The sequence below is a fragment of the Ornithorhynchus anatinus genome, chromosome X5, assembly GCF_004115215.2.
Source record: "Ornithorhynchus anatinus isolate Pmale09 chromosome X5, mOrnAna1.pri.v4, whole genome shotgun sequence".
Lineage (NCBI taxonomy): Eukaryota > Metazoa > Chordata > Mammalia > Monotremata > Ornithorhynchidae > Ornithorhynchus > Ornithorhynchus anatinus.
The window spans coordinates 42,643,780-42,657,376 of NC_041753.1; positions in this window are offsets into that span (position 1 = coordinate 42,643,780).

Consider the following 13,597-nt stretch of genomic DNA (forward strand, 5'->3'; position numbering starts at 1 on the left):
TTTAACCATTAGCAACACAGAAGGGCAAATATACATAACACACTAAGCAGATTTTTTTTGTTTTTCTTGAATCTTTCCATTGAAGAAAACAAATCTGAAGCATTTATATTCAAAACAGAACAATCTCTAGGGAGAAGATTTTCCATTCAAACTGTTGGCCTTAACAAGGTAAACTGATGAAATACAAAATTTGTGGATTTCTACCATTAATATTTCTCTAGGTAGGTTCTGGATTTTATGATGCCTTTGTTGTGTCAGTGATAAGGAGTTATTGCTTTTTATATTCTATGAAATAATAGTTCTTTCTGCTGATGAATAAAATTTTCCAAAAACATTCCTTGTCCATAAAAACCTAAAAATATTGGTTTTAAAACAACATTTAGTCTAGTTGAGAAGGAAAATGGCTAAATTTAGGTTTATAATTTTGGAGCTATCTTCCTCCAAAATATTTGGCAGATTTCCAAAATTCAAACAATTGTGAACTTCAAAATGAATACAAAATTACAACATTGCTATAAAAATTCAATGTGGCAGAATGCCTAGCACCTTTAACTATGAATATAACTGATTTAAGGAAACTGCTTTCTTGAGTAATTCCCTAAATCCATATGCCTCTAATCACCAATCTTCCTTAAATAGCTGGGTCCAAAAACGTGTTTAGAGGCATTGCAAATCTTGTTGCTTTATGGACAGAGCATCTAGGGGATCGTAGCAGAAGACAGCTCTGCCCACAGTTCTGCAGTTTGTAGAGCTCTTTGAGGAACCAGCTCCCTGCCAACTACTGACACATGCATCAAGCTATGGATCAAACCAATGGATCATTAACCCAGTAGGCTCTCTTCAACAATGACAACAGGATGATTGGGGGAATAGTGTAATTATAACTAATTCTCATAGTTAGGGTTGTTAGAACTAATAGTCCAGCAGTTAGCAGACCAGAGCTCAGGCTCTCATGATTCCAATCTTTTATATCTCCTGTTTTAGCTAGTCAGCAATCCCCAGGCTTGCAATAATGACCTCAGAGAAAATGACTCCAAGGTTTCACTGGGATAACAAGAAATTTGGGTAGCATTGCTTGCTGCTCTCAAACTAAAACAAGGTCAAAAACTGATATTTGAGGGGATATATTTTATGGAAGTAATCTTATTTAAACACTTTTACACCAATTTCACAGCTCTCACAGCTTCACCCTCTCACAGGCAGATATTTGTGTTCAAATACATTCATGACACATGCTTCATACTATGGATCAAACCAATGGTCCATTTAACCCAATATTTTCTTCTTCAATAGTGCCAACAGGATGCTTGGCAAAACAGTACTATGGTTATTCATCCTAATGGTTAGGATTGTAACACCTAATAGCCATAGTCAATCAGTTAGTGGTATTCACTGAGCATCTGCTGAGCACTGTACTTGGAACAATACAATATAACAAATTTGGTAGACATGATCCCTACCCTCAAGATAACCCTTACTCATCTCTCCTCCAGGAAATTGTTAAAATCCTTCTTTACCTATTTAACATTTTTGTCTTATCTTCCCATGGATACCAATTCAATACATTCAACTGCCTCTGCTTGAAAAAGGTTTTCCTCTGGTTTCAATCTTGTCAGAAGCAGCATGGCCTAGTGGAAACAGCATGGGCCTGGCAGTCAGAGGACCTGGATTCTAATCCCAGCTCTGCCACTCTACTGTTGACCTTGGGTAATTCACCTAATTTCTCTGTGCTTCAGTTTCCTCATCTGTAAAATGGGGATTAAGACTGTTAGCCCCATGTAGAATAGGGACTGGGTCCAACTTGATTATTTTTCATCCAACCCAGGGCTTAGTACAGTGCTTGGCCCATTGTAGTGCTTAACAAATACCATTAAAAAAATCAATCAACAATAGTATTTACTGAGCACCTACTGTGGGAACTTGGGAGAGTACAATAGAGAGTACAATCTCTGTCACATGGAGTTAACAATGTAACCTGGAAGATAAACACAAAATTATTTATTGCTGGGAGGAACAATAAGTGAATAACTCAGGGCTTTGAACATCTATGTAAATTGATACGTCCATAACTACTTGTAGATGGGTATTATTATAAAGTACCAAATGCTGAGGTGGTAGAGAAGCAGCAGCGTGGCTCAGTGGAAAGAGCGCGGGCTTGGGAGTCAGAGGTCACTGGTTCTAATCCCGGCTCCGCCGCTAGTCAGCTGTGTGACCTTGGGCAAGTCACTTAACTTCTCTGTGCCTCAGTTACCTCATCTGTCAAATGGGGATTAAAAAACTGTGAGCCCCACGTGGGACAACCTGATCACCTTGTATCCCCCAGCGCTTAGAACAGTGCTTTGCACATAGTAAGCGCTTAACAAATACCACAATTTATTTATTTATTTAACTTTGGCATTATCCTCAACTCCTCTCTCTTTCAACCCCTATATTCAGTTTGTTACCAAATCCTGTAGGTTAATTCTCTCTATCCAAGCAATCACTATGCTGGTTCAAGCATTTGTGATTTCCTCAGATGACAACTCCATCAGCCTCCTCACTGATGTCCCTGCCTCCAGCCGCTCTTCTCTCCAGTTCATACCTTACTCTACTGCCCAGATCATTTTTTTTTTAAACACTGTCCTGCTTATGTCTCCCCACACCTGAAAAGCTTCCACTTCATTCTTTCAACCGAATTTATTGAACACTTCTTGTGTGCAGAGCACTGTACTGAGCATTTAGGAGAGTGCAATATAAAAGACACATTCCCTGCCCACAATGTCCATTCCTCCCTGCATCAAGCAGAATCTCCTGACCTGACTCAATGAGCGCTCTCCCAACTACTTATCCAGTCCCTAATACCTCTGCCTCCAGCTCTCACTTTTCATTCCTCTCAAGCTAACTTTCATACATTCATTCATTCAATCGTATTTATTGAGTGCTTACTGTGTGCAGAGCACTGTACTAAGTGCTTGGAAAATACAATACAGCAATAGAGAGAGACAGTGCCTGCCCACAGAGGCTTACAGTCTGGGGGTAAGGAGGAGACAGACATCAAAACAAGTAACCAGGCATCAATATAAATAGAATTACAGCTATAAACATACACACACACATATATATATGTACATATATATATATAAAGTGCTATTACTGTGCCTTGTTCTTGGGTCTTCTGTAGCCCACCTCTTGCTCATGTCATCCTCCTTGCATGAAATTCCCCCCAACCATGATAATAATAATAATGGTACTTTTTAAGCACTTACTATATGCCAGGCACTGTACTATGTGCCAGGTGCATACAAGGAAATCAGGTTGGACACAGTCCCTGTCCCACATAGGGCTCAGAGTCTCAATCCCCATTTTACAGATGAGATAAGTGAGGCATAGAGAAGTGAAGTGACTTGCCCCAGGTCACATAGCAGACAGGTGGCAGAGTCAGGATTAAAACCTATGACCTACTGACTCCCAAGCCTGTGCTACATCCACGACCCTATGCTGCTTCCCAACCTTTGATATCTAACAGACCTTAGCTTTCCTCATTCCAAGCCCTTGTGAAATCATATTTCCTCCAGAAGGCCTTCCATCATGATTAATCTCTAATCTTCCAATCTTTTAACCCCCAACTGCCACTTCAGCCTTTTCACAGACCCTCAGCACTTAAGAACTCACAACTCCTTATAATCAGACTCCTTACTCTATTACTTCATAGGGTACGACTCCCTGGCTAAATTGTAAGACCCTTTAGGATGCTTCTGCCAAGAGCTCAGTACAGCATTCTGCACACAGTAGGAGCTCAATAAATATCAATAATTGGTGGATTTGGAAGATGTGACCTGGAGAGAAAATTCCTCAGGGAATGCCTTCTGGAGGAGGTCAGATTTCAGGAGTTCTTGGAAAATGGGAGAGCTGTAGGTCTGGCAGATTTGAAAGTCGAGGGAGTTCCAGGCAGTGGGGAGAGCATGAGGAAGGGGTCAATGTTAGGAGAGGTGACAGCAAGGGCTATTGAGAAGGAATGTTGAATGTGAGCTGGGGATTAGAAGGTGAAGGTAACAGTTGCTGGAGAACTTTGAAACCAATGATGAGGAGGTTATGTTTGATGATGGGAGAAATGGAAACTCACTGAAGGTGTCTGAGGAGGTGAGAGATGTGATCATATTGAAGAGAGGAGAGTTTAGGAGGCATGGGTGGTTGCAGAGCAAAAGAGCAGGGCTGATGAAGTTGATTTGGTAGTCATCTGAATAGAAGAACAGCTGAAGCTATATAAGTGGATGAGCTCCAAGCTCCCCGAGAGAGAGTAGAAAATGAGCAAAGTAAGAGATCAAGAACAGAGTACTGTGGGCCACGCTTGATTACGGAAAGCCTCAAAGTTCAATGGGTGTTAACCGGGTGACAGAGAATTTGTGAAATATGATTCTGTGTTCCTTCTGCCCACTTTCTTCATGATTTTGTAAACGTCAAATCGTGACCTGTTCTCCACCATACGTTTTTTTCCAGTTGCAGGAATTTATTTTCTGTGACTCCTCAAATAGAAGCAACTTCATCTCTTCTAGAGTGCAAGCTCCTTGTGAGCAGGGATCATATCTACCAACTCTATTATACAATATGCCCCTAAGCACTCAGTACAGTGGAACAGTACTCTGCACCAGTAAGCACACAATACCACTGATTGACTTGATCAGTGTGGTTGTCATTCTCCATACCTCGTTTTGTCCTGCCTAAAATGCAGCAACCTGATCTGCACACAGTATCCCATGTGCTGATGCACCATGATTTATACGGTAGCAAGACACTGCCTTTTTAATCTTTTTACCTGCCCACACACATTAGGGCAATCATTTGAACAGTGAAAGATGATTTCAAGGTATTCCCTGAGTCATAACTGATAGCTCAGACATAGCCCATCATCGTGAAGCTGTAGTTTTAATTACTTTTCCAAAGATGCCCAATTACAGCTCATCTACCCCCTCACTCAATTTTATGAGAACCTGTAGTTTTTCCCCTTCTGCAAGGCATTTCATTGCCAGAACATAGGATCATTGGCAAATTTAGATTTCTCACTATACTCTTCCCATTCCATAACATTTGTGAGATATTCAATAAAATACAGATCCTTGTGAGACATCATATTTTTGACTACTGCATTAAGAGGTTGTTTTTCCATTACTTTTGTTTCCTATTTTTTAGTCAGTTGACTAACCATGATAGACTACCAGAGAATGTTGGTAACCATGCACTCCCAGAATAATAATGCAGCTTCAAACCACAGCAGGGTCCAGCACACATGAACTTTGTGGCAGGTCGGATGATAGAGGAAAGTAGAAGCATCAAGTCAAAACTCTAGATGGCATTTGAAACAGAGATTTGGTCTCTGGAAACTATTTAAAAAAGTTTGGCTGAACTGAAAAATTTATGGGGATTTTAACTGTGAGCTCGTTGTGGGTAGGGAACATGTCTACCAACTCTGTTGTATTGTACACTCCCAAGTGCTTAGTACAGTGCTCAGCACACAGTAAGTGCTTAATTGATTGACTGATTTAATGCTCTTCGATGATGCAATGACTGTCTGCATCAGAAATGGACATGTATTGTGTTTACAAATGAACACAGAGCATCTAATTCAAAATCTTTCATTATTGGAACTTCTATTTAAATTATTTGAATACAGGTTTTTGACTTCTATCATTTTAATATTATATTAGTTAATATTTTGGATCCTGGGAATGCACTAATCCAATTCACATCATTGACTGTGGGAAGCCCTACGTGATTTAGTATTTTTTCATTTACCACTGTTTTCACAATAAGTTTCAATGCTCTCCACCATCTGACCCCACCTTACCTATCTGTTCTCTTTACCTGCTGCTCCCCCATATACTGTCTCTATTCCTCCCAAGCCAACCTCCTAGCTGTACCTTGCTCTCAATTTTCCTGTGTCCCCTTGCTCACACTGATCTCCCTTAATAATATTAAGAATAATAATGATGGTATTTGTTAAACATCTACTATGTGCCAAGCACTGTATTATGAGCTGGGGTAGATACAAGATAATCAAAGGGGAGACAGTCCCCGTCCAATTGAGGCTCCTTGTTTCAAACTCTGTCCCCCATTAGATAGACCACTACTCCCCCGATATTCAAAGCCATCCTAAAATCCTAATCTTTCTTAACATGCTTTCCCTCATTAACTTCCCAGCACCCTGAGCCATACCACCCCTTCAGCCACCTCTAGCATATATGAACTTATTTACACCCTCCTAGCATCACTGTTTATATGTACACTCAATTATTTTCACCTCTCAAGTTGTAAATATTTTTATGTTTGCCTCCTCCATAGAGAGTAAGCTTATTGGGGGCAGGAACCATGTTACTTCTTTATTCTGAACTTCCCAAGTGACTAGTAGAGTGCATTAATTGGACACTCAGTAAGTGGTGCTGTTACTATTATTTCTACTACTATGACTCCTTCAAAGACAAAATTAAGAGTGTTAACTAGGCTATAGATTATATAGCTGAAGATGTAAAACAGTTTCTTTTCTTTCCATCTATCCATTCATTCAAAAATGATGGAGAAGCAGCCTCGTGGAAAGAGCGTGGGCCTGGGAAGTCAGAGGATATGGGTTCTGATACCAGATCCGCCATGTGCCTGCTGTGTGACCTTGGGCAAATCATTAAACCTATCTGTGCCTCAGTTGCCTCATCTGTAAAATGGGGCTTCAATACCTGCTCCCCTTCCTACTTAGTTTGTGAGCCCTGTGTGGGACAGGGACTGTGTCTGACCTGATAATCTTGTATCTTTCCCAGCACTTATAACAGTGCTTGACACATAGTAAGCACTTAACCAAAATTATTATCAATCAGAAGAATAAATGGTCATTATTGTTTGGGGATATTGACTCAGAGGTAGGCAAGAGGTAAGCTTAGAGGAAGAAGAAAATGTGGGGACAGAGTAGGATGTGACAGTAGTATTAAGTAGATAGTAGTGATGAAGAGCAATAGATTAGGAATACCTCAGTGTTTACAGTTAAAATTGAAGATAAAGACATGCGGGGGGGGGGGGGGGGGAAGGGCTGAAAATGAGGTGGGGGGAGAGAGAGAGAGAGAGAGAAGAAAAAGTGGCAGATGAGGGTTACAGGATACATTTATAGCCACTGTATCATTTTTGCAGATCAGCTGGATTCCTGTACGGCCATACACTTAGAAATAGTTGCTGTTTGTAACAGTGCACGTTTTCATTCCACAGTTCAACTAGAGGAAAAATGTCATCTAAATTGTTTCCACACTGTGAACAACATTCCACTTGAATGACCTCAGGTAGGAAGAGAACAGAAGATCAGTATACTGAAAGTGAGAGAAAACAATAGCAAATGCTAAGATATGTAAATGCATGGTGTATTTAATAGGAAATGGGCTAATAGGAGAACATCTTAAGCATATAGGATTGCCATGAAATTGAACTGGAAAAAGAACTAAGATGTACTCCTTCATAGAAGGGATTGAATATCTTTTTTCCATCATGTATCAGGTGAAGGATTTGTTCACATTGTATATTTATCTGAGATCACAGCAAGAGGTGAAGAAAACAGAATATTCAGGAAAGGAAGACACAAACTTTAATGAGAAAAACATGTGAATTGCTTAAAAGAATGAAGCTCTTAATTTATAAAATATGAGACTTCAGTTAAACAGGTCATTTCAGAATTTATTCAAATAAACATGCATCCCTTCTCTACCCAAAATTTTCCATTAAAGCTGAGGTTTGCATTGAATGTGGCAAGCCTCTTCTATTACTATGCGAGAAGACAGGAATAGTGGAGTCAACAAGTAGACATTTTTATACCTTGAACACCCCACCAAGACAAGGATTCATTGAAAAATGATAAAACACCAGTTTCCTTACATCCCATGTCCATTCACATTTTTTCCATCTCCTGAATAATTGTGAGCCACTTTGCCCAGCCTGACTGTTGTGGACTGATAATTTGAAGAAAACTGAGTTATTGTCATATATCAGCCTTACGCACACACACACACACACACACACAAAACCAAAGATCTTCATTGAAAATATGCTACTAAATGCAGTTACAGAAATTTATTACCTAGGTAGCACACTGGCCAATGATGCAAAGATAGACCAATAGCTCCATTGGCAAAAATGAATGACAGTTTATATCTACATAGATATCTCTAGCTCTGTATATATAGAGATAGAGAGGTACAAATGTGAAGACTACTGATAGCGAGGACTTTTAAATGCATGAAAATATAGCTGAAAAAACCAATGTGGAACTCATCCCTCACATATTACTTACAAGTTAGGCTAGATCTTTATTGAACTAAAAGATCTGACTCATACTGGGCCTGCATAATTATGAACCTGCCTTATGTCATCCCAAACATTACAAAGCCTTTGCTCAAAGACAGCAACCCCTCTACAGATTTCTGCCTTCCATGCTAGTCTACTGCAGTGATCTCCCATCAGTTCACTGATCTGTCACATAGCATGAGACTGTGCTTTCTCATAGCTTTGTTTGTTCTGCAGTCTGGGCTGGTGTAGGCCCCCATTCAGTTCCCCCTAAGTAGGTGCTGCTTGGGTACCCTACTGGCATCCATTCTCCTCAAATGTCCCACCCAGTGGATCTGTGAGCACTGCTTCAACCCTTGCGAGCTGCCTGTGTTCCAGGACCTTGTTACTGATAATCTTACCTACCCATGTGATGTTGAATATGATTGGCAGATAATGTGTTTTCAGTAGTAGGTACTGTAGTAATATATGAACCTATAAAGCTCCCTTTAGTAAGTCAAGGTCCTTAGCTTTTCCCTTCAGATATCCCTACAGCTGGTAAGGGGGAGAGAGTTCCATGCAGGAGGAATGGTGTGAGCAAGGGGTCAGAGGTAGAAGAGACAAAGTGAGATCCAGGGAAACAAATTTGGTTGACAGAAATGAAGAATATGAACTGGGGTGTAGTGAGAGGAGAGAGCACCTAAGTAGAAGGGGAAGAGAGCTAACGGAATATCCTAAAGCCAATAGTCAGGAGTTCCTGCTGGCAGCAGGAAGGAATGGGTATCCATTGAAGGCTTTGGAGGAGGGCAGAAGACACGCAGAACCACGTTTTATGAACTTGATTCAGGTAGCAGAGTGAAGTAAGGACTTGAGAGAGGAGGGAATGGAAACAGGGAGGTAAGCAAGGAGGCAGATGCAATAGTCAAACTGAGTTCTGACCCATGCCTGGACCAGCTTGGTGGCTGTCGGGATGGAGAGAAAGGGGTGGCTCTGGCACGAATGATGTGGAGGTAAAACGGGCAGGGATTAGTTACAGGCTGAAAATGGGATGCAAAATGAATGAGAGAGTGTAGCGAAGGATATTGCTAAGGTTGTGTGTTACAGAGACAAGAAAGATCTTATGCACATATCCATAATTTATTTATATTCATGTCTGTCTCCTCCTCTAGACTGCAATCTTATTTGTGGGCACGGAACATGTCAAACAACTCTGGTATATTTTACTCTCCCAGGCGCCTATAATACAGTGCTCTGCAGAGAGTAAGCACTCAATAAATAATAATAATAATGTTGGTATTTGTTAACCGCTTACTATGTGCAGAGCACTGTTCTAAGCGCTAGGGTAGATACAGGGTAATCAGGTGTCCCACGTGAGGCTCACAGTTAATCCCCATTTTACAGATGAGGTAACTGAGGCACAGAGAAGTGACTTGCCCAAGGTCACACAGCTGACAAGTGGCAGAGCCGGAAGTCGAACCCATGACCTCTGACTCCGAAGCCCAGGTTCTTTCCACTGAGCCACGCTGCTTCCCCAAATACAATGGATTGATGTCAATTCTGATGGGAAATTTAGGAGAAGGAGAAGAAAATGTAGTGTTCAGTTTTAGATGTATTGAGCTTGATCAGTCAGCAGGTCATTCGTTGTAGAGACATCCTGGGTGCAGGAATAAATGAGAGACTACAGTGGAGGTGTGAAATCAGGGATAGAAAATGGGACAATTTTGGTCATCTGTTGCAGGAATGGATGAAATTCCAAGGTAGTGGATATAAAGTGAGAGGAGAAAAAGACCCAGGAATGGAGCACTGAAGGACACCCAGAGTAAGTGGATGAGTGTGAAGGCACAGAAAACTGACTAATATGTGAAGGCATGATGTTAGCTCCAGATTTTGAAGATGTATCGTCCCTAGTCAAAGCCATGAAAAACAGAAAATCCACCAGATTTGATGACATCCTGACAGAAATGTTCAAGCAAGTAAAGGAGCTAATCCTCAGATGCCTGCACAAATTCCTCTACAACATATGGAATGCAGAGGAAATACCACAAGACTTAAAAGACGCCATCATGATCACTGTTTTCTTGAAGGGGAGGGAGTTGATTGGAAACAAAAGGGGAATCTCCTGAATCACAATGCGCTGCAGACCAAGTTGTAACACAACAAATATGACCTTTGTAGCATGACAGATAGATGTAAAGAGCAGAGATGTGAACATTTTAGATAGCTGTTGAAAGGATACAACTAATAGTGAAATTCTTTTCATGGAAGTTGGGTATGACTTAAGACCAATGAGTAACCAACACCTATTCCACATTATTTGTTCATATAAAGACAGTCCTTCGCTGCTTTGTCATGTTTGGGGCTTAGAGGCCCTGATATCATTTGAGCCTGCTGCAAAGCTTCTGCTAAGGAGCCCGAGCCCTTTCCTTATTGTTGAACACCAGGATGGCCTTTCTGATGTGGGCAAGGAATCTATCTGCTTATTGTTATTTTGTAGTCTCCTAAGTGCTTAGTACAGTGTTCTGCACACAGTAAGCACTCAATAAATGTGACTGAATGAATGAATAGTCTCCCAACATACTGCTACTGTGTTTTAGTGCTTGATTTAAAAACATCATGAAACATTCTCAATTTTTCTTCCCTTGAGCTGACAAGGTGCCTGCTGATTAGTAAACTGAAATGGAGACTAATTAGGGGAGATAAAACAAATGTTATGAAGGGAAAAATGCAGCTCTAAGAGACAGAGGAGAGAACTATCATCAGCAAGAGGAAAAGTGATAGCCACAAAACAATGACTACTGGGATATTCTTGAACAATTGATAGGCCATACAACAGTCCTAGAAAATCAGCAAAACACCAGAATCACAAACATTCACACTACAACAGAAGTGACAGAGACAGTGTAGTTTTCTTAAAGAATAAACACATCCATAGTGAATGTCAGAGTTAAGGGTACTGGAAGGATTTGATAGAACTAGATTAGGGTGATTATGCTAATTAACCAGAGGATCTAGAGGGAGGTAGGATTAATAACATGCAGTTTATTATTCAATCAATTTTATTTATTGAGTGCTTATATGTGCAGAGCACTATTCTAAGCACTTGTTAGAGAACAATACAGCAGATTTGGTAGACATGTGCCCTGCCCACACAGAGTTTACAATTTAGAGGAGGAGACATTAAAAATAAATTACAGGTATATACCTAAGGTGCTATGGAACTGAGGGTGTGGTGAATATCAAGTATATCAAGCCAAAAAATCCAAGTGCAAGGGTAAGAGCAGAATGGAGGAGTAGGAAAAATGAGTGCTTAGTCAAGAATGGCCTTTTGGAGAAGATGTGATTTTGATAATGTTTTGAAGGTGGGGAGAGTGGTGGTCTGTCGGATATGAAAAGGGAAGGAAAGAGTTCCAGGCCAGAGAGAGGCTGTGGGCAAGGGGTCTGCAGCGAGAGACATATTGAGGTACAGTAAGCAGGCTGGTGATAGAAAAGCAAAGTGAGCAGGCTAGGGAGTAGTAGGAAATCAGCAAGGAAAGAAAGGAGAGGGAAAACTGATTGAATGATTTAAACCCTACTGTAAGTAGTTTCTGATTGATGCAGAGGTGTATAGGCTATGACTAGTGGTTCTTAAGGAGTGGGGAAACGTACGAAATGGTGTTCTAGAAAAATGATCCAGGCAGCAGAGTGAAGTATGGACTGGAGTGTGGAGAAACAGGAGGCAGGGAGGTCAGCTAGGAGGCTGATGCAGTAGTCAAGGTGGGATAGGATAAGTGTTTGGATTAAAGTGGTAGCAGTTCGGATGGAGAGGAAAGGCCAGATTTTAATGATGTTATGAAGGTTGAACCAACAGGTTTCGGTGATGGACTGAATATGTGAGTTGAATAAGAGAGATGAGTCGAGGATAATGTCAAGATTACAGGCTTATGAGACAGGGAAGAGTGTGGTGCTGTCTAAAGAAATGAGAAAGTCAAGGGGGAGGACAGGTTTTGGGTGGGAAGATGAGGAGTTCTGTTCTGGACATATTAAGCTTGAGGAGTCGGCAGGACATCCAAGTAGAGATATCTTGAAGGCAGAAGGAAATATGAGACCACGCAGAAGGAGAAAGATCACTGCTGGAGATATAAATTTAGGAGTCATCCTCACAGAGATGGTAGTTGAAGTTATGAGAATAAGTGAGTCCTCCAAGGGAGTGGGTTTAGATGGAGAAATGAAGGGGACCCAGAACTGAGCCTTGAGGGATTCCCACAGAGCAGGGGTAGGAGGCAGAAGAGAATCTCATAAAAGAGACTGAGAATGAGGATCCAGAGAGGAGGAGAACCAGGAGAGGACAATGCCAATAAAGCCAAGGTTAGATAATGTTTCCAGGAGGTTTGGTTGATCCACAATGTTGAAGGCAGCTGAGAGGTCAAGGAGGATTAGGATGGAGTAGAGGCCACTGGCTCTAGAAAGGAGGAGGTCACTGGTAACCTTAGGGAAGTTGTGGTGGAGTGAAAGGGGTGGAAGCCAGATTGGAGAGGGGCAAAGAAAGAATTGAAGGATAAGTGTAGGTAGTGGGTGTAGACGACTCACTCAAAGAGTGTGGAGAGGAATGGCAAGGAAGGAGAGGGGTGATACCTGGAGGGAGACATGGGGTTGAGAGGGTTTTGGGTGACATGAGCATATTTGAAAGCAGTGAGGAAGAAGCCATTGGAAAGTTAATGGTTTAAGATGGTGGTTATGGAGGAAAGATAGAAAGGAGGTGCAAGTGCTTTGATAGGTGTGAGGGGATGGAGTTCAAGAAGCAGGTGGAGGATGTTTTGTTATCACAGAGGTTATGGATGTACTGGTCCAGAACATAGCTTCACATAACTCTTAATTTATTGTTCTTCCCATTGAACTAGGCTTTCTACTACCTATATAAATACTTCTCCTTAACTAGCTCACTTGGCAAATAAAGTATCTGTTTTTGAATTAGAATATTTTCTAATACAGACATTGAGCTATGTATGCCCAGTTGTACTGTCTACCATGGGAAGCTGAAATACCTCAAATTCGTAGATCCATGATCATAATCAGAACTGAACCTGAGCTCCAAACAAGGGACGGTACTCAAGCTGGATATATACACAGTTTGGCATTTGGGTTTGAGGTGGGGGAAAAAAATAAAATCTGGCATCAGGAAGATATAACTTCAAAACTATACAATGGCTAACTGCCCTGCCCAGATCTATGGAATGTTGGGTGAATATTAATTGGAGATTGGAGAACAGATTTTCCAAACACCAGGCTAGCTTATTACAAATAGCAGATTTCAGAATGGCATGCACTTTGGGCTTTTAAAATGTTCAATACTGCT